The sequence below is a fragment of the Halichoerus grypus genome, chromosome 2 (assembly GCF_964656455.1).
Source record: "Halichoerus grypus chromosome 2, mHalGry1.hap1.1, whole genome shotgun sequence".
Classification (NCBI taxonomy): Eukaryota; Metazoa; Chordata; class Mammalia; order Carnivora; family Phocidae; genus Halichoerus; species Halichoerus grypus.
The window spans coordinates 107365305-107391425 of record NC_135713.1 but is presented as its reverse complement, the minus strand read 5'-3'; the positions used below and the strand labels follow the sequence as shown (position 1 = coordinate 107391425).

Genomic DNA, 26121 nt, shown 5'->3' with positions numbered 1-26121 from the left:
CAGTAATCAGAGAAAATATAAATAGGATTGAAATATTTTATTTTATTAACACATGTAGAACACAGCCCTTATAACAGCAGAATATATATATATATATATATATATTTTTTTTTTTTTTTAAGTGACCATAGTGGAATTAAGCCAGAAATGAATAAGGTAAGTAGAAAATCCCCATAGGTTTGGAAATTAAGTGACACATTTGTAAATAACACATGGATCAAAGAAGAATTCTCAACAGAAATTCAAAAATATTTTTAAGCAAAAATTAAAATCCTGCAAAGGAAATTTTGTATGATATAGTCAAATCTGACCTGTGAGGAATATATACAGTCTTAAATGTATATACTGGATGAGAAGAGAGCCTGAAAATCAATTATGTTAGGATCTATCTCAAGAAGTTATGTAAGAACAGAGGAGGGAGGAGCAAGATGGCAGAGGAGTAGGAAACCTAAATTTCATCTGGTCCCAAGAATTCAGCTAGATAGGGATCAAACCATTCTGAACACCTACAAACTCAACAGGAGATCGAAGAAAAGAATAGCAACAACTCTCTGAACAGAAAAGCGACCACTTCCTGGAAGGTAGGACGTTCAGAGAAGTGAATCCGAGGCGATATTCAGGAGGATAGACGGCGGGGGAGGGGGCCTCCGTCCACCGCTTCTGGCAAGTGATAGAGCAGCGGAGCACAAAATCGGAACTTTTAGAAGTCTGCTTCGCGGGCGCCTGGGTGGCTCAGTTGGTTAAGCGACTGCCTTCGGCTCAGGTCATGATCCTGGAGTCCCTGGATCGAGTCCCGCATCGGGCTCCCTGCTCGGCAGGGAGTCTGCTTCTCCCTCTGACCCTCCCCCCTCTCATGTGCTCTCTCTCATTCTCTCTCTCTCAAATAAATAAATAAAAAAAAATCTTAAAAAAAAAAAAAAAAAAGAAGTCTGCTTCGCTGTGGGACATCACTCCAGTGGTTAAGCGGGGGGTGGAACCCTCATGGGACAGTGTGGTCTCAGGACCCTCGGGGTCACAGAAAGACCAGGGGTGCCTGAGTGCGGCAGAGCTCCCAGGTATCGGAGCGGGGAAGCCAGAAGAAACCCTCTAGGTCAAACATCTCCATATGGCATAGCAACTAGTGAAAAAGATTAGATTTACAGCAACCAGAATGATAATGAGTTAATATTTATTGTGTGTCTGTTTTGTGCCAGGCATTGTTTCAATCATTTAACATGAATTAACTCATTTAATTTTCACAGTAACACTGAGGAAGGTGAGGTTATCCCCATTTTGCAGGTGAGGCAAATGATGATCAGAGTTTTTAAGCAACTAGCATAATCTCACAGCTAAAAAGTTGTGGACCATATAGAGAGAGAAGAACTAAAGGCAAAGTATGAAGTAACCAAGAAAGAAAAGAATATTGAGTTACCTTATTGATAAAGTGAGACTCTGATTTTTCAGGGTAACTTTTGTTTGCCTTTAGTTATAACTTCAAGACTTCACACATACTCAAGATATATCGGTGCTTGGACTTCAACTTCCTTTACCTGTAAACTCTTGTGTGGAAACATTCAATGTCAGTCTCACAGAGGTTTTTCCTTAAGAAAGATTGTTTTTTGGATGGGGGGGAAAGATGGTGGAGGAGTAGGGGACCCTATTTCAACTGGTCCCCGGAATTGAGCTGGCTATCTACCAGACCACTCTGAGCACCCACGAAACCAGCCTGAGATGTAAGAAGATCTGGATCTCTACAAACAGAATATCGCAGGCGGTTGGTTTCGAGGTATGAAATGGGGAGCCCTGATTCCGAGGGCAGATATTGGAGGATAAAGGCAGCGGGAGGGTGCCTGTCCATGGGGATCCTACACCGCTGGTGAGGGACAGCCTCGCGCACTGCGGACAGGGCACAGACTCGCAGACCGGTAGTGTCGGGGAAAGGACTTTAGGGCAGCCCCCGGGGCAGAAACCCGGAGCGGCGGGGTCGCATGCACGTGAACTGGGAGCAGCTGGCAGTTTTAGAAGCACAAAGGGCAGAGACGTGCCCCGACCTGGAGGCAGGACTCGGGGCGCTGCAGAGGGGCGCACAACCCAGGCCGCTGCAATTTATAGCAGCACGGACAGAAACGGAGACGGTGTGGCCTGGAGAGCTCACTGAAGAACAGACTGAGGTCTCTCTGCTCTGAGGCAGAGGGTTGGAAACCGTCTCTTCTGCTCTGACTCGCGGAAGAGATGCTGAAACCCATCAGGGAAAGCCACCAGAGAACAAAAGCCCCAAAGACTGATTCCTGCTGAGCCCATCCCCCACCACAGGAGGGCAGGGCAACTCCGCCCAAACAGGGTTGCCTGAGTAACAGCGTGGCAGGCCCCTCCCCCAGAAGACAGGCTGGGAAAACAAGAGGCCAGCAACCCTAAGGTCCCAAGAAAACAGGTGCATCTTGCTTGGGTTCTGGTCAATAATTTGGACTCTATACATTGCCTCAAACACCCATCAACAGAATGACTAGGAGGAGGAGCCCCCAAAATAGAAAAGACTCAGAGATTATGACTTATGCTGCAGATTTACAAATGGATGCAGATATAACCAAGATGTCGGAGATGGAATTCAGGCTAGCAATTGTGAAGACAATGGCTAGAATGGAGAAATCAATTAATGGCAACATAGAGTCTCTAAGGGCAGAAATAAAAGGGGAATTGGCAGATCTTAAAAATGCTATCAATGAGATCCAATCCAATCTAGATAATCTAACAGCTAGGGTAACTGAGGCAGAAGAGCGAATAAGCGACCTGGAAGACAATATAATAGATAAAAAGGGAAAAGAGGAGGCCAGGGAAAAACAACTCAGAATCTATGAAAATAGAATCAGAGAAATAAGTGACACCATGAAGCATTCCAATGTCAGAATAATTGGAATCCCGGAGGGAGTGGAGAGAGAGAGAGGACTAGGAGATGTATTTGAGCAAATCGTAGCTGAGAACTTCCCTAATCTGGGGAATGAAACAAACATTCGAGTCCTAGAGGCAGAGAGGACCCCTCCTAAGACCAAGGAAAACAGGCCAACACCCCGGCATGTAATAGTAAAACTTGCAAATCTTAGAACCAAGGAAACCATCTTAAGGGCAGTTAGGGGGAAGAGATTCCTTACGTACAGATGGAGGAACATCAGAATAACGTCAGACCTATCCACAGAGACCTGGCAAGCCAGAAAGGCCTGGCAAGACATATTCAGGGTACTAAATGAGAAGAACATGCAGCCAAGAATACTTTATCTGGCAAGGCTTTCATTTAGAATGGATGGAGAGATGCGGAGCTTCCACGACCGGCAGAAACTGAAAGATTAGGTGACCACTAAGCCGGCCCTGCAAGAAATATTAAGGGGGGTTCTATAAAAGGAGAAAGACCCCAAGAGTGATATACAACAGAAATTTACAGGGACAATCTATAAAAACAACGTCTTCACAGGCAACATGATGACAATTAATTCATATCTTTCAATAATCACTCTCAATGTGAATGGCCTAAATGCTCCCATAAAACTGCACAGGGTTGCAGATTGGATAAAAAGACAGGACCCATCCATATGCTGTCTACAAGAGACTCATTTTGAACCTAAAGATACATCCAGACTGAAAGTGAAGGGATGGAGATCCATCTTCCATGCCAGTGGACCTCAAAAGAAAGCTGGGATAGCAATTCTTATATCAGACAAATTAGATTTTAAACTAAAGTCTGTAATAAGAGACACAGAAGGACACTATATCATTCTTAAAGGGTCTATCCAACAAGAAGATCTAACAATTGTAAACATCTATGCCCCCATCATGGGAGCAGCCATCTACATAAGCCAACTGTTAACCAAAATAAAGAGTCATATTGATAACAATACGTTAATTGTAGGAGACCTCAATACTCCACTCTCAGCAATGGACAGATCATCTAAGCGGAAAATCAACAAGGAAACAAGAGCTTTGAATGATACATTGGACCAGATGGACCTCATAGATATTTACAGAACATTCCACCCTAAAACAACAGAATACTCATTCTTCTCGAGCGCACATGGAACTTTCTCCAGAATAGACCACATACTGGGTCACAAGTCAGGTCTCAACCGATACCAAAAGACTGAGATTATTCCCTGCATATTCTCAGACCACAATGCTCTAAAACTGGAACTCAATCACAAGAAAAAATTTGGCAGAAATTCAAACACTTGCAAGCTAAAGCCCACTCTGCTCAAGAATGTTTGGGTCAACCAGGAAATCAAAGAGAACTTAAACAATTCATGGAAATCAATGAGAACGAAAACACATCGGTCTAAAACCTATGGGATACTGCAAAGGCGGTCCTAAGGGGGAAATACATAGCCATCCAAGCCTCACTCAAAAAAATAGAAAAATCCCGAATTCACCAACTAACTCTACACCTTAAAGAACTAGAGAAAAAGCAAAAAAACGATCCCTAAGCCACGCATTAGAAGAGAAGTAATTAAAATTAGAGCAGAAATCAATGAATTAGAAACCAGAAACACAGCAGATCAGATCAACAAAACTAGAAGTTGGTTCTTTGAAAGAATTAATAAGATCGAAAAGAAAAGAGAAAGGACCCAAATTAATAAAATTATGAATGAAAGGGGAGAGATCACGTCTAACACCAAGGAAATAGAAACAACTATTAGAAATTATTATCAACAACTATATGCCAATAAACTGAGCAATCTGGATGAAATGGAGGCCTTCCTGGAAACCTATAAGCTGCCAAGACTGAAACAGGAAGAAATTGACAATCTGAATAGGCCTATAACCAGTAACAAGATTGAAGCAGTGATCAAAAACCTCCCGAAAACACAAGAGTCCAGGGCCTGATGGATTCCCTGGGGAATTCTACCAAACATTCAAAGAAGAAATAATACCTATTCTACTGAAGCTGTTTCAAAAAATAGAAACAGAAGGAAAACTTCCAAACTCATTCTATGAGGCCAGCATTACCTTAATCCCCAAACCAGGCAAAGACCCCATCAAAAAGGAGAGTTTCATTCCCTGATGAATATGGATTCCAAAATCCTCAACAAAATCCTAGCTAATAGGATCCAACAATACATTAAAAGGATCATCCACCACGACCAAGTGGGATTTATCCCCGGGATGCAAGGGTGGTTCAACATTCGCAGCTCAATCAATGTGATAGAACACATTAACAAGAGGAGGGAGAAGAATCATATGGTCCTCTCAATTGATGCAGAAAAAGCATTTGACAAAATACAACATCCTTTCCTGATTAAAACTCTCCAAAGTATAGGGATAGAGGGAACATTCCTCAAGTTCATAAAATCCATCTATGAAAAACCCACAGCGAATATCATCCTCAATGGGGAAAAGCTGAGAGCCTTTCCCTTAAGATCAGGAACACGTCAAGGATGCCCACTCTCACCACTATTGTTCAACATAGTACTAGAAGTCCTAGCAACAGCAATCAGACAACAAAAAGAAATAAAAGGTATTCAAATTGGCAAAGAAGTCAAACTCTCTCTTTTCGCAGACAACATGATACTTTATGTGGAAAACCCAAAAGACTCAACCCCCAAATTACTAGAACTCATCCAGCAATTCAGTAATGTGGCAGGATACAAAATCAATGCACAGAAATCAGTTGCTTTCTTATACACTAACAACGCAACTGTAGAAAGAGAAATTAGAGAAACGATTCCATTTACAATAGCACCAAAAACCATAAGATACCTCGGAATAAACCTAACAAAAGAGGTAAAGGATCTATACTCTAGGAACTACGGAACACTCATGAAAGAAATTGAAGAAGACACAAGAAGATGGAAAAACATTCCATGCTCACGGATCGGAAGAATAAACATTGTTAAAATGTCTATGCTACCCAGAGCAATCTATACCTTCAATGCCATCCCGATCAAAATTCCAATGACATTTTTCAAAGTGCTGGAACAAACAATCCTAAAATTTGTATGGAATCAGAAAAGACCCCGAATCGCCAAGGAAATGTTGAAAAAGAAAAACAAAGCTGGGGGCATCACATTGCCCAATTTCAAGCTACATTACAAAGCTGTGATCACCAAGACAGCATGGTACTGGCACAAAAACAGACATATAGACCAATGGAACAGAATAGAGAGCCCAGATATGGACCCTCAACTCTATGGTCAAATAATCTTCAACAAAGCAGGAAATAACATGCAATGGAAAAAAGACAGTCTCTTCAATAAATGGTGCTGGGAAAATCGGACAGCCACATGCAGAAGAATGAAACTCGACCATTCTCTAACACCATTCACAAAGATAAACTCAAAGTGGATGAAAGACCTCAATGTGGGACAGGAATCCATCCAAATCCTAGAGGAGAACATAGGCAGTAACCTCTTTGACATCGGCCACAGCAACTTCTTTCAAGATACATCTCCAAAGGCTAGTGAAACAAAAGCAAAAATGAACTTTTGGGACTTCATCAAGATAAAAAGCTTCTGCACAGCAAAGGAAACAGTCAACAAAACAAAGAGGCAACCCACAGAATGGGAGAAGATATTTGCAAATGACACTACAGATAAGGGGCTGGTATCCAAGATCTATAAAGAACTTCTCAAACTCAACACCCAAAAAACAAATAATCAAGTCAAAAAGTGGGCAGAAGATATGAAAAGACACTTCTCTGAAGAAGACATACAAATGGCTCACAGACACATGAAAATATGTTCATCATCATTAGTCATCAGGGAAATCCAAATCAAAACCACATTGAGATACCACCTTACACGAGTTAGAATGGCAAAAATGGACAGGGAAAGAAACAACAAATGTTGGAGAGGTTGTGGAGAAAGGGGAACCCTCTTACACTGTTGGTGGGAATGCAAGTTGGTACAGCCACTTTGGAAAACAGTGTGGAGGTGCCTCAAAAATTTAAAAATAGAGCTACCCTATGACCCAGCAATCACACTACTGGGTATTTACCCCAAAGACACAGATGTAGTGAAAAGAAGGGCCATATGCACCCCAATGTCCATAGCAGCAATGTCCGCAATAGCCAAACTGTGGAAAGAGCCGAGATGCCCTTCAACAGATGAATGGATAAAGAAGATGTGGTCCATATATACAATGGAATATTAGCCATCAGAAAGGATGAATACCCAACTTTTACATCAACATGGATGGGACTGGAGGAGATTATGCTAAGTGAAATAAGTCAAGCAGAGAAAGTCAATTATCATATGGTTTCACTTATTTGTGGAACATAAGGAATAGCATGGAGGACATTAGGAGAAGGAAGGGAAAAATGGGGGAGGGGAATTGGAGGGAGAGATGAACCATAAGACACTATGGACTCTGAGAAACAAACAGGGTTTTAGAGGGGAGGGGGGAGGGGGGATTGGTTAGCCCGGTGATGGGTATTAAGGAGGGCACGTACTGCATGGAGCACTGGGTGTTATACGAAAACAATGGATCGTGGATCACCACATCAAAAACCAATGATGTATTGTATGGTGACTAACATAACATAATAAAATTTTAAAAAATAAATAAGTATTAAAAAAAAGATTGTTTTGGGTGCCTGGGTGGCTCAGTTGGTTAAGCGACTGCCTTCGGCTCAGGTCATGGTCCCGGAGTCCTGGGATCGAGTCCCACATCGGGCTCCTGGCTCAGCGGGGAGCCTGCTTCTCCCTCTGACCCTCTCCCCTATCATGCTGTTTCTCTCTCTCTCTCTCTCTCAAATAAAAAAAAAAAAAAAAAAAAAAAAATCTTTAAAAAAAAAAAAAAAGATTGTTTTTTGTAGCTTGCAAACTGAAGTCCTCATCATGAAATGTTGAAAAGTTTCTAGGACTCCCCAGGACACTAATCCAGAAAACCAGAAGTTTCAGCACCGAATGACTAAAAGTCACCCTACTTTTTTGAGAGAGGTGAGCCTCCGACCTTATTTTGGAAAACTCAACAAAGAGACTGGTACACAGAAGGCATTCTGAAAATCAACAAAATAAACCATTTAACCTGGGGGAGAGGCATCAAAACCCAAAGCCTAGCGAATTACCCAGAAACACAGTCAACATCAAAGGGCTGGGGTACATATTGATGAATACATAGCACTTTATCCACCAAGCTTTGCCAGGAGCTAAGAAAAAAAAAAAAAGTGTTCAAAAGTAGGAAGAAAGAGACTTGGCTATTACTAGCACTTGCTAGTGAATCAGAGGTACTTAATAAAAAGAGAACTTGCAACATGACATTTAGACATGGTTTATGTGATGTGCACTGTCCCATTAGAGCCCTGACCTAAATTTAGTAGTTTAGAAAGAGCTAAGTCTCTATTCCCACCCATTTCCAAATACCAGCTGAGAATTCATTTCTCAGACCCTTTTCCTCCACAAGAGATCCCTGAGAACTTTTTAAAAATTTAAGAAAAAAGGGTCAGGAAATTAAAAGGCAGTATGCAGTCTCTTCTTTTTCCTAAAATGGCCATGTGGTTACAATCCATGATTATGAAAGGGTTAAAATTCTGCACTGTTTAAGAACAACCAGTTGACCTTTAAATATGCTGGTTTGATTCCAATCACCTTTCAACAAGCATGAAATCTGGCACGAAGTGCACTAACACACACCAATTATTTTCATAGTGTACATGACTGAGCTCACAGTGTCCTTCTTAGAAAAAAAGAATTAATGTTCGTTTTCCAAAAGCCAGACTTAAAGGCTGAGTGTCTCTGTTGGTAGGATTGTCCTTTGGTAACTGTCACCAAAAGTGCTGTTGGAGAAGGCCTTTCCTTGAAAAAGAACAGTTTTTTAAAGAAAATCACTTTTTCATGTGGTTTAAATTCTATTACAGGAAATCGTTTCCCCCCACTCTTGAACATCAAAAGTAAAAATAGCTGGGAAATAGTTCATTACAATGCTCAGTTAAGAACTTTACAGGCCATCTATGTAAGAGAAAAACTGTCCCACCCAGTGGAAGGGTGAAATGCCCAACCCTACTCTGGGCAAATGCATTAAAATCCAGAGATTCAAAAGCAATTGTTGAGTGTCTATGTCTTAAAATGACTCTTTGCTTTTCCAAAGTGATTCCCCTGACATTCTTTTAAGGGGTAATATTCCCTTGTGCCTTCAAAACAGAATTCAGTGTACAAAAAATTCTGTCGCGGGCTTTTTAAGAATATATTGGCCGGCTGTCTGGGCGCAAAACGCAGAAGTAGGAGCCCTCTATGGAGGTCTGTGCCTGGCAACCAGATAGCCTCTGGTCAATCATGAGACTATGTTCTTTATCACTTCCTGTGTCCTCTATCTGCAGATGCCCTTTGGGTCTCATCCCACCCCATTCCCTTCAGACAGTTACAGGGAATATTAACCCCATACCTCCACCACAGTCAAGCCTGGGGGTGTTTTTTCATTGTTTAAACCTTGACCTTAGGACTGAGACTTCTGAGCTTCCTTCCCACATCTCAGCATCCCACTGCAGTGAGAGACTTCTGCTGACCGTGAGCAGGTTTGTCAGCCTCTCCTTGCCATAATATTTGACTTCCCTCATTCATTCCCTGCCATCTGGCAGTCCGGAGAGAGAACAGTGAGGATCTCACAGCAATGTGGCCAGGGGCCCCAGGCCAGTGTCCAGATCACCACCACCCACCCATGCACTTCTGCTTTCTGGGGCGAAGGGAGGGGCTTGCTTCAGGATAGGGCACCCTCTGGCTTGGGGACTACTCACAGACCATGTCAGGAAAACAAGTGCCAGCCCAAGGCCATGGCACAGAAGGGCCCTTGGGGTTTACTGTCTATCAGGACAATTTAGCGACATGTATAGCCCCGGGGACCCTTCCAAAATGAAAGGGACCCTTTCAGAGCCCTGGATGAGTGGGATCATTCCAAAGATGCGCCAGGCAAAAGGAGCAACCAAGGCTTCTGTGAGCCTCACTCATTGCCTCTGCCCTATTTCTTATTTGTTCCCAAGACACAAAGCTCTCTTTCTAGCTGCTGCCGCACGGCCACAGATCCCAATCCCCTTTTGACACCTCCGGGACTGACTACATGTTAAAGTCTTCATAGAACCATCAAGCCCAACTCCAAACTGATTCCCCACACCCGTCTGCCTTACCAAGATTTGGGGAGCAGGGAAATGAAAGTATCTTTGTGCTACTGTCCTCGGCTCAAAAGCCAACGGAGAAACGCAGGTCCCGAGTACAGGTGTCAACCACCAGCAGGCCCACATCTGACTTGTGTAGTTTTTCTCCTTGAAGGCAGACAGTGACTCCCCTGGTCACATCATCCTAAAGTCTGTGACACCAGAGAAGACTCAAAGTCCTATGTGTCTGAAGAATTGGGTGGAAATACATTTACTTAACATTTTCTATGTTATTAACCAGGGCACATGATTCAATGGTGGATGAGGGCTGTTCAGGATTCCCAGGCCAACCACCACTTCCTCTCCTTTCTGTCAGCATCGGGCTCACTCCAACCTCCACCAGAAAAGCCGTGCGGTAGTGAGAAAGAGCAAGCCTGCGACACCCGAAGACAGAAGACTGAGGACTCAGTCTCGGCGTTGTTATTAGGTGAGTGATTTGGGCCCAGTTAGGACAATTCACTTAAAGCTCAGTTTCACGTTCTGTAAAATGGGGATTACAATAACCACCATACGAGGTACTATGACAGAAGCAATGAGACAATGAAAGGGAACATAATTGTGAATTATAAACAGAGAAAGAATAATGAGAGAGGAGGGGAGGAAAAACTGAGGTCTGTCTGCCTCACCCTTTAACACTAACGGAGAAAACGTTCACAGAAAACCTAAAGAAGATAAACCAAACTATACTATCCTCAGGCACTGTCCAAGGGAGAGGCTGCTGTGACGTCCAGGTCTGGCGCAGAGCTCCGTGGGAGCGGCGGGTCTGGAGGCTCTGGGAGCGCGGAGCCCAGCACCAAGGCTTGGGCACGGGCCCACAGCAAGCCCAGGTCGCTCCCCTTGGTGGGAGGACGCACTTCCAGAGCGGGGCGAGACAAACACCAACCCCATGAACTTACTATATCCCCACGGCACATCAGCTTTAGGAGAAAATTCCAGCTTTGTGTTTGCTGCTTGGTCCCACTTGAATGGGAAGTTCTGCTAAGGCCGGAAACAGAAAACAGGAAGTCAACAGAACTGATTCGCTTAAGTCTCAAATACAAAGCCCTGCGCTCATTATGGATGAGAATTACCGTGAGGTAGAAACCTCCTTCTTGTTTTGTGTGTGTGTGTGTGCGTGTTTTAAAGATTTATTTATTTATTATTTTAGAGAGTGAGAGCAAGCACAAGCGGGGGGAGGGGTGGCGGGAGGGGCAGAGGGAGAGAAGCAAGCCAACTCCCTGCTGAGTGTGGAGCCCAAAGTGGGGCTCCATCCCAGAATCCTGAGATCATGACCTGAGCTGAAATCAAGAGTTGGAGGTTTAACTGACGGAGCCACCCAGGCACCCCAGAAACCTCCTTTTTGAAAGGAGATCACAAGCCAACTGTTTACAGAAAACATCCACCTCCAGGGAAGAAAGGAACCATCCATCAGCTTCCTTCCTTAATAAAGGGGGGAGGCAGAGCTGGATTGTCAGTGAGGTAAAGGCTACCCGGGGTGTTCCATCAGAACCAACTGCCACTAAAAATAACAACACGCCTCACTTTGACGCTCAGGCGCTATTCTCTGGGCTGGTTCTTCTAAACGCACTTTTCTCGAAGGGAGCAGTTATTGAAGTGACTCCCCTCCCAACTTCCTCATTAGAGCTCACAGTATCAGTATTTTCCGAGGGTCCCGCATTTGATACCTGCACGTGGGCACGCCAAGCTCCACTCCGCACGCTCGTGCCCCTTCAGGGGGTTTCCATCCCAGACAGACAGTTCCCTCTCGTTGCGTCAGGCACAAATTGGCTAGTCCCAGCACAGTTCCACTCCGGGCTCGCCGCACCTCGCCAGTGCCTGAGCCGTCATCGGTCTGAATCCTCAGCACCCCAGTCCTCCCCACCCCCCACCCCTGCTCTTTTACGAGACTGCCCTGCCGGGTGAATCTTGGCAGCATACACTTTGCTCACTTGATGTCCCTGCTCCAACGTCTGCCACAGCTCCCCAGTCCCTGGTGAGCAAGTCTAACTTCGTCCAAAGTGGTCTCACCTTATCCACGGAGCTCAGGCAGTGTGCTCAAGGGGAGAGTGCCTGAGCTGGCGCCCGGTGGATTGGGGAGGAATCGATCTGTGGTAAGCTTCTCCACTACGTGGCTGTGTGAATCTGAGCAGACTATGCCACCTCTGTGCACGGGTTTCCTCAGTTGTGGCCTGAGGATAAGATCACCTCCCTAGTTAGGAAGGATTAACGGGTCCCACATACAAAGTAGTCAGAGTGGGTTTTGATAAGAAGAGTTATTAATGCTTACGGAGGGCTTGTCACCTTCCAGGCTCTGTTCTGAGGGCTGCACATGTTTTTAGGCAGCTATTATTACTACCCTCCCTGTGTAGAAGAGGAAATTGAGTCAAGAGAAAGTGAAGTCACTGAAACCACACAATGAGTCAGGAGGACAGCCAGCCTTTGAACTCAGGCAGTCTGACTCCAGACCCTGAACACTCAACTCCTCCCTTTCCCGCCTCTCATTAGGCTACTCCTCCTTCCCTCCAGCTTTCACTGGCTAACGCCGCCCGCGCATCCGACCCAGTCCCCCCCTTCTGTCCAAGCTTTGTTCCACATTCCTGTCTCCCCTGATGGACGCCATGCTGCACTTTCTCTCCAGGCTCACCTGACATCTTGAAAGAAGTTACTGGATTTTCTCTAAACTCAAGTATACTACCCCCCCACACTCTTTTTATCTCGTCCCCACTTAAGCATCAGCTTTTAAGTGTTCTCCAGTTCTGTCATCTGTTTCCAGAAAGTGCATCAGAAAAATAGACCACACCCCCAAATTCCAGCAGGTCCCCAAAGAAACATGTTATTGCCACCAACATTCAGCTGCCATTACCACGCCAAGTCTCCAAACTTCCATTCATTTATCCAACAAACATTTCCCACACACCAGCCATGCCCATTTCAGTACATGAGCATTACATGGGCCTTGTCCTGTAGGATCTCACAGGCAGATGAGATCAATGTTTACACAGACGGTCTTAACAAGCTGTGTTAAGTAGGAAATGCATGCTGTTAATGGCTCCTTGCTCGTGCATTTCCCACGTCATACCCTCAGGCTACCATACTGCCCCTTCCTTTTCATCTCTGCTGCTCCCTCATGGTTCACTGCCCCCTACCTGTTCCTCAATCATTGCAATCCCCTCCCAACTTACCTCCCTGCCTCATTCCCCTGCCCCCCAAAACCAGCCCGCCTCCTGCCGCCTTATAACCTACAGGGTCACTCTCCTACATGAAGAGCATACAGGTGAGTGAACCAAGTGCAAGGCCCTGGGCCTGGACAAGCCAACATGGCCAAGGAACTTCCCTGACCTTCCATTCTTGCTCCACTCCCCTCCACACACACGCACTGCGTCTCACATACCACCTAAGGGAGACCTCCTGCAGCACTCCAAATCTCATTCACCTTCCTATTTCCTCCTGTGCCCTTTGCCCACCCCCGCCCCTTCCAATCTATGAGCTTATTTTCGTCTCTGAGCTTCAGATGCTGCTCCTAGATTCAGGTCAAATCACCTCCCCCAAGAAGCCTTCTCTCATTCTCCCACAAGGTGTGATAGTTCCCTTCTCGGATGTGCGATCATCATGCATTTGTGTCTCCTTTAGGGCACTTGTAATGTGCATTAGTCACTTCTGTGTTTTCCCTTATGGTCTCTGTATCTTTGCAGCAATGCTTCGCCCATACTGTCTTTGTTCGTCCAGCACCTAGGAGATCGCCTTGAGCGTAACAGGTGCTGAATGAATAACGAATATGCTCTTTATTCTTTCTATGTGATGAAGTGGGAGCAACATCTCATGAGGACCAAGAAGAAACCTAAGGTTTTTGTCCTTTGTATTGGTATCATGTAATCATTTATCCGACAAATCTTTTTTTCACCCCTAGGCTGCATGCTAGGCACTCAAAGTACAAAAAAAAAAAAAAAGACGACACAAACACCTGCACTCAATAAACATATGTTCTCTTTCAGAGATACTGGCACATAATACAAATAAAATATGCAATAATATACATACAAAATAATATGAGTTGCAAAGTTATGGCAACTCCACTACCAACTAGGTGTGTGATCTTGGGCAAGTCACTTAGTCGGTGAAGTAAGTATTGATAAATATACAATGAGAAGTCATAGGCAGTCTGTGAATTGATTATTTTAACCACTGTATGGCATGTTTTTCTAAGGGGTGGCACTTCCAAGTTAATAAATGTCAATATATTTGCAAAAATTATTAATGCTAATTAATTCTATGGAGATCACATAGGCAGCTGCTAAAGAAAGGTAAAGACCAGCAACTGAAATTGATATTTAGACAGTGAGAAAAATAAATTTTAAGTACTTCACCAGCACAACATAAGTAAACAGTGAAATTCAAGACCATGACATGTAAGGTGGTCCCTGTGTCTGGGCTCCTCCTCCTGCAGGTGCATGATGGGTACTATGGGATGCTCCTCCTCTGCCAAACCCCCCAAAATGGACATCAGAACACCCTCCAAGGCTCATGATTTAAACTATTTTAAAATTAATAATCAAGGGGCGCCTGGGTGGCTCAGCCATTAAGCGTCTACCTTCGGCTCAGGTCATGATCCCAGGGTCCTGGGATCGAGCCCTGTGTTGGGCTCTCTGCTCAGTGGGGAGTCTGCTTCTCCCTCTTCCCCTGCTTGTGTTCCCTCTCTCGCTGTCAAATAAATAAATAGCAATAAAAGTAATAATCAGAATGGACATATGTGTTGTCACTTTAAGGTCAATGGCTGCCAGAGAAACAGAACTTGTCTTACAGTACAATGAAAAAGATTCACATCTCCTTAAAAAATGACTTAACACAAAAAAGAATGCTTATCACTCATATCATCATAGGAAAGTGAGGCCTTAGAGACAAATGTAGATCGTGCTCACTCAAGCTTTCCCCAGGTGCAAAGGAGTCTTGATCATCAGATTTTGAGTTTAACATCTTTTGGCCATGGCTATTCAGAAGACAGATATGAATGGTCCACTTTACCCCAGCATAAAACATGCAGGTCATTTAATAGACTCCTCTAGCCCTGATTCTTGCTCATCAAGTCTGGTTATTGACTGGTTTGCCATAAGGTCTATCAGTTGGAATAGAATGTGATGATCAAGCTGATGAGTACTGTGGTTTCTGGGACAGAGGTCTTTGTCACCAGAAATATGTCATTCTCCTTGACATATCAGTCTCATTAGCTGATTAATAGGACTCCTCACCTAAGCAGTTGATGCCCTCTCAGGAAATTCAAATCAAACCTAATCAAGTTTCTGGACCTGTAAACCTTAGACCTTAGAGAATTCTGCTGCAAGGACACTTGGCCGAGGCTCCAGAAACAAACCCAGATGCCCTTCCTTCTCTTAGAGGCCTCCTTCCTCGTCACATATGCCGTGTACTTTTTCTCTAAACTCTTCTAATTGTTACTGAAACTAGGTAAAGACCAGGTTTTCTTTTCCTTGTGCATCAGGCCTAGATGGGAACAATGCTCAGCTAAGCTTGAGAGATTCTCTCCTCTGGGCTCCATATTCTCCGACCAATATTTCACACATGGGATTGGAAATGCATGTGTGAAAGTCAGGCTCCCCTCTGTGATGTGGGCAAGGACTTCTTTTTTGTTCATCTCTGTATCCCCACACTCAGTGCCTGGCACGTCAAAAGTATTCAATAAATGGTTGGGAATGAAGCAATCATTCAGTGTCATCAAGAACCTGAAAGAAAGAAAAAAAGAAAGAAAAAGAAAGAGAGAGAGAGAGAGAGGGAGGGAGAGAGGGAGGGAGGGAGGGAGGGAGGGAGGGAGGGAGGGAGGGAGGAAGGAAGAACTTACTGAGGATTTAGACATGGAATTCAGAACTACAAAAGCAACAGTTCCTATCCCCAAGCCAAATCTATGAAAACCTGAAAACCTCAATTGTGAACCATGATTTGGTCTTAGGCATGGGTCACTGTCAGAGAAAAACAATTCAGAAGCAATCCAGAAGTAATTTCCAAACAACGAATTCTCTTTCTCCCTTTCTCAAGCAGTGTTACAGGGAGGTTAGTATGCAGCAACAATTCATAAAACCCTCTTCTGTTCATATGGTGACTTGACCTCACACGAGCTCTTTCATGCACTGCTCTTCTTCAGATTCCCCCCACTGAACACTTCTTCTAGATCTGGTCCCCAAAGCTCACTCCTTCTGTCCCTCCATCTCTCCCCTTGATTCTACATCTCAAAAGCCCAAAAGAACTGGTTTGGCAATATCAAACCATGCCTGAAATGTGGGGAAGGAAAAGAAAATGAATAAGCAAAACCAGAACAATTCTCGGTAGATAGGGCAAGCACACGGTGAATCTATCCTGCATTACAAATATTGACCTCTTCATATACAGATACAACTTACAGGTGCTGAAATGAACAGGAAATGGTACAAAGAAAAGAGTTTGAATTGTTTAAGCATCTGCAATGTTATGAGACTCAGGACACTTAATCACAAAATATTTATTGAGCACCCACTCTAAGAACTGTTTTGGAAAGAACACTATGTCAAGGGACCCAAGACCACCCCGACGGTTGGACATTCACTACAAGAACTCACAGAACTCAGCTTATCGTTCTTACAGCTAAGACTTTATACAGCAGTACAGTAAGAATACACAGCCAGATCATAAGAAAAGACAGAGGGTGAGCCTGGAGGAGTCCATATACAGATGTCCTCATGCTCTCTCCTTCCCATGGGCAGTCACAGACAGAACACGGCCCCCAGCAACAAAAATGCAGCAACATGTGTGCCAGGATTCAGCCTAGGGACGCTCCTTAGAGACTCAGTGCCCGAGGTTTTTTTACTGCTGGTCATGTAGGTACTTTCTGACTAGCACATTAAAAAATTCCAGACTCCCAGAGGGAAGCAGGTGTTCAAGCATAAGTTAGATTTGTGCACAAAACTCTAGGCACAACGCACCATACCTATCAGTTAACTGTGGACTGAGAGCACTCAGAGAACCAGGTTCCTAGACACCAGCCAAGAGCCAACCTTGCCATCAGGCCTTTCCAAGGCTAGCAGTCCGAGGACTGCTATGTTAACTCTTTTCTGCAGAGATACAAAGACCAAGCTCTTGCCCTTGAGGCAAATAACATTTAGAGAAATAAGATGTATACATTGAACAGGCAAAGCAATACCGTAGACGGAGCAGGCTGGCTAACACTAAAGCAACACTGCCCAAAACGTGCTTGAGACCACGTTTATCAGAATCACCAGGGTGCTCATCAGCCTAGTGGCAACAACTCAAAGCATCCTCAGCAGTGGAAGGATAGAACGTCAGTCAAAGCCAGGGGTTCTGGTGAGATTATAGAAGACCCTGAATGCCACGATGAGAAATCTGAATTTGATTTCATAGCATGGGAAGCCAGTGAATTTTCTTTTTTTTCTTAACCAGAAAATAACAACAACAACAACATCAAAGCAGCACTGTTTGAAGATGCATCTGACTACATTATGTAGAATATAGTAAAAGGGGCAGAGATCATAGGTCAAGAGACCAGAACTTCAAAGGGAAAGAAAATGATCATCACAGACACCAGGGGCCATGCGGTAGGAGTTAGGCACTGTCCGGGTGCTTAGCATCAATGCTCACGTCAGCCATCTACAGGAGGTACTACTGTCCCCATTTTACAGGTAAGCTCGCCAATGGCATACAATGGAATGGAACCTAGATAGCATGAGTCCATCACTCAGGTACTTACTCACTATCCAACAGACCTGTGCAACACAAAGTCAGAATAACAGAAAACCAACAAGTGGGGAGCCAGGGCCCATGGCCAGGGCGAGGAAGTAATCATGAGAACTCCCACACTTATCTTGTCCTCTCCTCCCTTTGGATGCCTTATTCTTACATGACAGGCAGAAAGTCATTTTCCAAAAGTGGTAGAAGATTGAAAGAGAGAAGTAAAACCAGAAGTTGTCAAATTTTTCTGAATGAGAGGACAGGTGAAGAATCGATAGGAGTCACAGCTTCTTCCTGACCCAGATAGATAGTAAGAAACCAAGTGCCATGTTGCATTTCGATTTAAAGAAAGAAGTGGCCAACTGTGGCCTTCTTCAATCTTTAACATCTCAGAGAAATTTTACACTATTAAAATGTTCCTTCCTGTTTATTTCCCTCTGACATAATACAACCAAAACATCACTTAATAACTGGACTACTCTCAAGACTGTGATTTTTTTTTTTAAGACATCTAAAATTAACACTTGTTCCAGAATCAGCACCACTCTCATCAAGATATAGTTGTTGATCACTCGATTGCATAGAAAGTTTTGCAGATGCTAAAGGAAGACATTGACCCCAACGGCTTTAGAGGACACAACAGAGTCATTTGCTTTAATCGATAAATCTCTCTCCTAGTTCTCCATAAAACCCAGAATTAAGCAACAAGACATGACAAGCCACTCTTTATGGGGAGTTAATCTGTTGCCTCAACTGACATTAAGCAGGAGGCCAAAGGCCATTAAAACAAGTTGAAATTGATGTACCAAAATAGCTCAGTCCAGGACACTGATCTTATCCTGTTGGAAGTGACTCTAAAATCTTTATTAGCTCTTAACATAACTCTAAGTGAGCGGTCCGTATCTTTCATATTCAGATTCCCTATTAGCCAATTCAAACACTCAGAAGTATGGCCATGAAATGGCAAAGAGAAACAACTTGAACAAAACCTTCAAAACCTTCCACATCCCCCCGATGGCCTGGGGCATGTACTCTGCTATTGGGGAAAATTCATCTGAATCAGGGAACCGGCCCAGTTACAGCTAACTGGAAAATTCTTTTCCCCTAAGAGGTAATGGCAGCAAGAAGTTACTCGCTTAGTTATTATTACAGCACTGGGACGGGGTATGAAAGGAGACACGACCTGCCTTCCAGGAGTCTCATGAGAAAGATGGGACAGACACAGCTTAAAAACAACACGAACAAGCACAGGTAACTATTCCTCAACAGCGGTAAAAGCGTGGGTGGTGGAAGTCAAACAGCCTCCGTTGCAAGCCTTCCTTCACTAGTCACCATCTTAAAACCAAGTTTCATAACCCTCCCTATGCCTCAGTCTCCCCTTCTGAAAAAACTGGGTGAATAATAATACCCACCTCCCAGGTTGTTGTGAAGAATCAGTAAGATAACGAACACAGAATGCTTAGCACAGAAAAGGAGCTCAACAAACATGAGCTGCTGTTACCACACAAGTCTTAGTTTTGTTTTTACTGCTAATACTACTCTTCCTACCACCGTGACTACGCTCATCTACATTTTGCCCCATACCTTAAAGATAAGGAGGCTCCCAGGCTGCGTGAAGTGGTCCAGTCCAGATGGAATTGCTCATCGCAGGCAGGAAAGCCAGGAGGCTCATGGTTTGTGAGAAATGTCAAAGAAGAATATTTCAGATGGAGGAGATGGCTGTCGAGGGGAGTGAGCAGAGCCTGCATAAAGCAGATAAGTCTGCTTTAAATGGCTTCTTGAGCTGAGGAAAGGCACATGTTCACAGGTCATATGATTTTCCAAGCTGGAAAGTAACTTAGAAATCCTTAAGTCACTCAAAAGAAAAAAAAAATGCAGCTCTTGGGAAGCCACAAAAATCTTATGCCTTCCTCTAGTGCTATTTGAAATTTTGGAGTCAATTCAGTATGAAGAGGAAAGGAACGATGGATGCAGGAGTACCTCTGGGGGAAAAAAAAAAATCTGTTTCTATTTTGAAAGAGACATGTTTCTTCCCTGGATCATGTGGCAACAATGTTAGCACTGAATCAGCTTGCTCACCACTAGCTTTCCTTCCTCAGTCATGGGGAAAACCGCCCAGTGCAGGTTACTCTCAAGGGCAGCTTTTCCGCTGCTTTATTTTCAAATGCCCTAGGACACCTCCACCCTGCCTCCGAGACAACCCAGGACAAAGAGACCACGAGAGTCAAGCGACTGGCTCTTAGCCACACAGCTAGTTGGCGCTGAAGAGAAACAGGAATCCTGCTGATAGAGAGGAAGGTTGCCAGGAGGAGAGGAAACAGACAGGACAGTGAGGGCTTAGAATAACCTGCTGTGGGAAATCGATGGCAGGCGCAGCTACGTAGATCTGAGAAAGAGACTTAGGCAAAATGATTTTTCAGGAAGAAGATTTTTGCTACTGTGTAAAGAGCACAATAAATTAAACATGTCAGATTGCTTATCTTGGCACCTTTGGCTATCAGAACCTAAAGTGAAATATCAACACAATATAAAGGGAAAAATGCAGGTGTAATTTTTCTCATGTGAGGAAGTTTCTGATTTCTAATTGGTGTTTAACTCATTTTAGGAAAGAAGCTGAAATGAGGCTCTTTCACAGTTGGTTATAACAAACGTAAAGGCCTGGTGGCTAAAACAACAAATTGTTTTCTGTTAAAAGAAAAAAAGAAAAAAAAAAGTCACAAACTGAGCACACAAGAGCTTGGACTTTTTTGGGTGTTCCCCAAGCCAAAAGTCAGGTTTTATAACTGCTGCCCGTGGAGAGGTCCTCTTGCTCTGGCAAGCTGAAGACTCTCTGAGTTCTCCTCACCTTAGATTTTCAATTTAAGGAACTGGTGGCAGGGCATTTTTTGGGGAGAGTCCTCATCCTGGAGCCCTTTTTCTTCCTAGTACAAGTGTGTACATAGTGACCGAGTACAGACCTGTGTTCGTGATAGAGTCTTAGCAAATGTTTGACTCAAGACTCAGCTGCCACTCTAGCTTACATAGCCTTCTCCCAAAGAGGACAGGACAAGAAAGGAACTTCAAGACTGGAATTTATCCAGCTTAGCCACTTCCCCTACTACTTATCAAAGGCCCTGCAGATGGGAATACTCGTAAAGGGCAAGATCCACGCACCCATGTTTGAATTACCATCTAAAACCAAAGTCAAATACACCTGTAGCGTTCTTCCTGCCGACCAATAAATTGTAGTGTTTTCTCAGAAGACGACTTCCTTTTGTCTTGGAGATTGGCCAGCAGACAGGGATGTGGGCCCCTCCAGAGTTTCCATACAGAAAGGGATTGGGGCAGGAGTCTATCAAGAGGAACATAGGGGACTTAGCTTCAAGCTGTGTCTGCAAAACACTCATTACGTGTTTATTGGACCACTACTTGGGTTTTACCAGGAAAGGAGCACCAGCTTCAGGTAAGTGGAGTTCATGGAGGTAAGGGTTAAGCCCCCACAAACAAGGCACTCTCTGGCCTCCAACTGGAGACTGAATGGAAGGATAGAAGGCCAGAGGGGGGGAAACTTGGAAAATGATGAAACTCTAATGTCAATGTGTCCACTCCAGCATGAATCTGTGAAGTCTCTCTTAAGGTGTTTGGGTCTGGGAGTTCAGCAGTTCAGAGCCCTTGCTGGAGTGATCCAAGCACATCATTCCATACCCACCCTCAACATTTTTTTACCTTATTCATATCCTATGTTGGTTTTGGGAAAAAAAAGAGTAACATCTGTGAAGAGACAATACCATAAATGGTAGAAAATTCAAAAGTTAGACAAGAAAATACGATGAAATATAACACCCCTCCCACCTCTATCTCTCAGCCACTCAACAACTGTTAGCTTCTTGAATATACTTCCAAAACTGTTCTATGCACACACAAGTATATACGCACATTTTTATGAACATTTATATAAGACACACAGAAGAGTTTTCAAATTTTTTTTGTGATCCACAAAAAGCAATGAAACTTCTCGTGTCCCATTGATGTAACTACCTTTTCCGCAGTACCAAGGTGCTTTAATCATTTTAGCTTTATAATATATGTTCATCAGAGCATTTTCATTATTGTTTGGATTCAGGACTTTCCCTGGCTGTTCCTGCCCTTTTATTTTTCCATGGGAACTTCACGATAAGCTTCTCTAGACACATGGTCCTTTTCTTCATTGTATCCTGACACCAACTGTTGTTGTTTGTATGGATAAGGACTATTTTTTTTTTTTTAAAGATTTTATTTATTTATGCATGAGAGACTGAGAGAGAGATGCAGAGGGAGAAGCAGGCTTCCAAGGAGCAGAGAGCCCGATGCGGGACTCGATCCCAGGACCCTGGGATCATGACCTGAGCCGAAGGCAGACGCTTAACCATCTGAGCCACCCAGGCGCCCTGGATAAGGACTATGGATTTTTTTTTTTTTTTTAATCAAGCCACACTACTCCATTCTCTGCTGATTGCTTCTGGCAGTGATCTTTCAGTGAATTTTGTTTTCTAGGCACAGTCATATTATTTGCAAATATGGTTATCTTACCTCCTCCTCTCCAATTTGTATATCTCATTTTTTAAATCTAAAATGTTGGCAAGTACCTCAAGATTAATGCTCAATAATGTGATGAGAGTGACATCTTTGTCCTGATTTAATGCAAATGTCTCTATTATTTGCCTGTTAAGTGTGAGATGATTTGGGAGGTAAGATAAATATGGGGACTTAAAATTAGTTCTATTTTATGAGGTGTTTTTCCATAATCAATAATGGATTTTACTTTTATAAGATACACAGCAGCAATGGGTGTGAGCACATGGTTTTGCTTTTGCTGTTTTACTACATTACTGTGGTGAATTCTATCAGTAAGTTTCCCAAATACTAAGCTAACCTGCCTTTCTCGAAATCAACCTCACTCAGTCATGTTTTATTTTTCTTTTATTGTCACTCTGGATCTTGTTTGCTAATATTTTACTGAAGACCTTTTCATTGATAGTCACAAGAGACATCAGTCTATAATTTTCTTTCTTTTTATTGTCGTTCCATGGCAGATTTTTGTCACCTTTACCTCATAAAAAGAAACCAGTGACTTTTATCTAGAAAAGTTTAAAAAGCAATGGAGTAATCAACTCATTAAGATCAGAAGAGCTTACCAGGGAACCTTGTAAATTGTACCTTGTAGTTGTGGAGAGAGGCAGCCTACCCCCAACTTTTCTTTCTTCCTTTTTTTTTTTTTTTTTTTTTAGTATAATTCATCTCTTTAAGTTTTCAGACCCTTCTGGGGCCAACCTTAGAACTTTACCTTTTCTAGAAATTAAATATTTGTATCCAAGTTTTTAAAAATTTATTTTGGGCTATAGTTGACCAAAGAAATCTCCTATCAGCTCCTTTAACTTTCTGAGATTATTTCTCAATTCTTGTTTTCTTATTTCATCCATTTCTGCTTTTTCCTTGCAAAAATAAATGAGTGTCGCAACATTATTCACAGTAGCCAAAAGGTGGAAGCAGTCCAAGTGTCCACCAACAGATGAATGCATAAGCAAACGAGATATATACATACAAGGAATATTGCTCAGACATAGAAAGGCATGGAGGTCTGACCTATGTTACCAAGTGGATGAAGCTTGAGGACATCATGCTCCATGAAATGAGCCAGACATAAAAGGACAGATATTGTATGATTCCACTTAGATGAAATACCTAGAATAGGCCAATTCATGGAGTCAAAAGGACATTAGCATTTACCATGAGCTGGGGGGGAGGGAGAATGGGGAGCTATTGCTTAATAGGCACCAAGTTTCTGTTTAGGGTGATGAAAATATTTTGAAAATAAATAGTGATGATGGTTGTACAACACTGTGAATATAATTAATGCCACACTAAATTGTATGCCACTAATATGGCAAATTTATGCTAAGTATATTTTACTCCAACCCAGAGAATACAAAAACACTAATTCAAAAGGACATGCACCCCTCTGTTTACTACAGCATTATTTACAATAGCCAAATTATGGAAGCAACCCAAGTGTCCATCGACTGATGAATGGATAAAGAAGATGTGGTGTATATATATACACATATATACATACATACATATATATACACATATATACATACATATATACACACATATACATACATACACATATATACATACATATATACACATATATACATACATACATATATATACACATATATACATGCATACATATATATACACATACATACATACATATATACATATATACATACATATATATACACATATATACATACATATATACACATATATACATACATACATATATACACATATATACATACATATATATACACATATATACATACATACATATATACATATATACATACATACATATACATATATACATACATACATATATATACACATATATACACACACACACAATGGAATATTACTCAGCCACAAAAAAGAATGAAATCTTGCCATTTTCAACAATATGGATGGTGCTAGTGAGTATAATGCTAAACAAAATAAGTCAGAGAAAGACTAATACCATGTGATGTCACTCATACGTGAAATTTAAGAAACAGAATGAACAAAGGGGGAGGGAGGGAAAGAGACCAAAAAATAGACTCCTAACTACAGAGAACAAACTGATGGTTACCAGAGGGCAAGTGGATGGGAGGATGGGTAAAACAGATGATGTGGATTAAGAGTACACTCATCCTGATGAGCACTGAGTAATATATGGAATTGTTGATTCAGTATATTGTACACTTGAAACTATAACAATGTATGTTAACCATACTGAAATTAAAATTTTTTTAATTCCAAAAAATAAGTACAGCCAACAGTTTGAATATTTTATACAGATGCAGCTTGTAGACTTAGTTTTGCCATTTTAAAAATTCTTGTAATTCATTAACTTTTGCTTTTATCTTTATTAATGTTTTACTATATTTTCTCTAATGCACATTATTTTATAAATTCTGGTATTGGATGTTTAAAATTCACTTAATTTAATTCTTAATTATAAGTATTTAATGCTATGAATTTTCCTCTAAGCACTGCTTTCTCAAGATCTGTCTCCAATATGTTGTTTTAATTTTTGTTTTCTAAATATTCTGCAATTTCAGTTTTAAGAATTTAAATAGTGTTCTTTAGTTCCCAAAAGTTAAGGTGGCTTTTTCTTCTATCTTTATTATTAATTTATTTCGTTGCACTGTCAGAGAATATTGTCTATTTCTACTTGAGAGAATTGATTGCAATTTTCTTTACAGCTTATATATAATTTTTGTGACTGTTCTAATGATACATCAAAGGACAGTATAGTGTTTTCTGAGTATATGGCTTAATATGTATCTATAAAAGCTATCTTACTCATTACATCATTCAAAGAGTCCATATTCTTACCTGCTTTTTTTTTTTTTTTTTACTTTGTCAGTGTTAAGAGGTAGGAATTAAAGTTTTCTATTATTAAAGCTTTTCTGTCTATTCCTGTTTCCTTTAATTTTGGCACTGTGGTTTCCATGACAACTTTTTTATCACATTAAATTACATCATGAGTTCCATCTTTTACTATTATCAAGTGCCCTTTTTACTAATTTAATGCTTTTTATTCTGAATACAACCATATAGGTATGATTGCTTCTTTCTCTCTCCCTCTCCTTCACTCCATTGGTACTTGCTTTTTAATCTATGTTCATTAGTTTGGACCGCCCTAAGAAATACCACAGACTGGGTGACTCTAACAACAAAAATTTACTTTCTCACAGTTCCGGAGGCTAGAAAATCCAAGATGAGAGTGCCAGCAAAGTCACATTCTGGTAAGATCTCTCCTCCTGTCTTGGAGACTTCTATCTTCTGTGTCTTCACATGGCAAAGACGATGTTCTAGTGTCTCTTTGTCTTCTTGTAAGGGCACCAGCTCTATCAGATCAGGGCCCCCCTATTTTGACCTCATTTAACCTTAATCACTCTTTAAAAGCCCTATCTGCAATACATAACCACATAGAGGGGGGTTAGGGCTTCAACATATGAATTGGGAGGGGGCCAAGATTCAGGCTACAGCAATGTCTGCCCAACTCTCTACACCTTCAGCCTTTATGGGCTTCACTATTTTACACACATCTCCTATATCACACATAACTGGATTCCACTCTCTTTGTAAATCTAGGTCTCTTAATAGGTGAGTGGGACAATTAGCATTTATTTTTATGGTCATATGTTTGGTCAAATTTGGGTACTCATTTTTTCTTTCTTTCTTAAAGCCTTACTTTGAGACATGATGGAAAAATCTTACAGGTACCCATGGAAAAGTAAGAC

At 42.2% G+C, this 26121-nt stretch overlaps 1 protein-coding gene across 2 annotated transcripts in view; it reads right to left on the bottom strand.

Moving 5' to 3' along the window:
• The window catches only part of PDE4D (phosphodiesterase 4D), a 1430886-nt gene extending 1411200 nt beyond the window's left edge, over positions 1 to 19686 (bottom strand). Inside the window, exon 1 of one of the 2 annotated variants that reach the window (XM_078067299.1) lies at positions 19391 to 19686. The gene's annotated coding sequence lies outside the window, so the exon portion shown is untranslated. The remainder of the gene's footprint in view (positions 1 to 19390) is intronic. The other variant, XM_078067293.1, reaches the window with a different exon arrangement.
• Between the last annotated feature and the right edge of the window lie 6435 nt (positions 19687 to 26121).